This window comes from Calidris pugnax, unplaced genomic scaffold (assembly GCF_001431845.1).
Source record: "Calidris pugnax isolate Ruff unplaced genomic scaffold, ASM143184v1 scaffold187, whole genome shotgun sequence".
In the NCBI taxonomy this organism is placed as follows: domain Eukaryota; kingdom Metazoa; phylum Chordata; class Aves; order Charadriiformes; family Scolopacidae; genus Calidris; species Calidris pugnax.
This window is the reverse complement of record NW_015090969.1, coordinates 1,024,030-1,025,449: the sequence shown is the minus strand read 5'-3', so window position 1 is coordinate 1,025,449 and position 1,420 is coordinate 1,024,030. Positions and strand designations below refer to the sequence as shown.

The 1,420-nt window shown below is 58.3% G+C and overlaps 1 protein-coding gene across 1 annotated transcript in view; it reads right to left on the bottom strand.

Moving 5' to 3' along the window:
• CORO2B (coronin, actin binding protein, 2B) overlaps window positions 1-1,022 on the bottom strand; it is a 58,901-nt gene extending 57,879 nt beyond the window's left edge. Inside the window, exon 1 of the mRNA XM_014952786.1 lies at window positions 941-1,022. The gene's annotated coding sequence lies outside the window, so the exon portion shown is untranslated. The remainder of the gene's footprint in view (window positions 1-940) is intronic.
• Window positions 1,023-1,420: the final 398 nt, after the last annotated feature.

Here is a 1,420-nt window from a genome sequence, read left to right as displayed (position 1 = left end):
AAAAAAAAAAAAGAAAGGAGAAAAAAAAAAAGAAAAAAAAACAAACGCTATCTTCTAAATATTTCAGGCTTCAGAAAGCTGTTTCCTGGCCAGCGTGAGGAAGTGCCAGAGCCAGGGTGGATGGATGAAGGTCACCGGCCGGCCGGGGCCGGGATGCGGGAGGCACCGACCCCCCCGTCCCCGCTGCCAGCCCCAGCGGTGCCCGCCGGGCAGCTGGAGCCCGGACAAGCCCTGCCTTGTGTGCCCGCTCCTGGGAAGGGGGAAACCATCCACGGAAGTGAAACGGAGACTTTGTGTTATTTGGGCACAAAGAAAAGCCCGGGGAAGCTCAGGGAGGAAGGGTTGTGAGATCCCCTCCCTGCCCCGTGATGTCCACGAGTCCAGCAGAGCCTCAAATCTCGCTTTTTCCCTTGTATTTTAGCACATGACGCTCTAGAATTGAGTATCTTTGCACTTAATTTAATTACGAGAGCTGCCCAAGTGAATCTCTTTGCCAGAGGTTCATAGTGAACCAACCCGGAGCTGGAAACCCCCCCAGGGGAGGCACAGGCTGAGCCCCCACGGGATGCTCGCTGCTCTCCGCTGCCTCTTCACCCCAGCAATATTTTTTCCACATTCAGCTTTTTTGGTCACTGGCTTAAAGGATTTGGCATTTCCAGAAGGACTGAGACTTCCAACGGTCTGCTCTCTTCTGACACAGGGAGATTTTTGGGGTACAGGGGCCAGATTTTGGGGGGAGAAGAGCTTCTGCACTCCTCTTGATAAAACTTGCCATGCAACCACCTTCCCAGCTATCCGTGGAGCAAATGGGATGGGCAGGAGGGGCTGCTGGTGGCAGACCCCCCCACCCTGGGTATGGCACCGTGTCCCTGGGCTGTTTTCACCCCTCTCCAGTCCCACCACCCCTCCCATTGGGGTCCATGGGGGCGCGGGGTCCTCACCTGCTCTGCTCCGGGGGCTGGTCCTGACACCCGGGGAGGGACGCGGGGCTCAGGGGACCACGGGCGCTCCTCGACCCTGGAAGAAAGGGAAACCCTTTGGTTACAGCAGCCCCCTTGCCTCCTGCCCCACACCGCTGCCGGGCACGAAGCCTGGAACCTCAGCTTCACCAAAAAGCCACTCCAGAAACACCGGGTGCCATCACGCACTGGGGCACAGCCACAGGCAGCTAATTCCTAACGATATTTGCATTAACATCAGTCCCCCCCTCACCCCCCCCAGGGCTCTTATTGCCCTACACGGTGACACTGCTGCTTGTCCCAGCTGGGAGCAGGGATTTTATAGCAGGGGCTGAGCCATCCCTTTTTCCTGGTGGGAATGCCAAGCCCCAGAGCACCCCGTGCAGAGGCTCTGGGTGCTGGCAAGTGGCACGGGGATGGCCCCAGCCCACCTGTAGCCCCCCCCCCCAACAATGCACCAC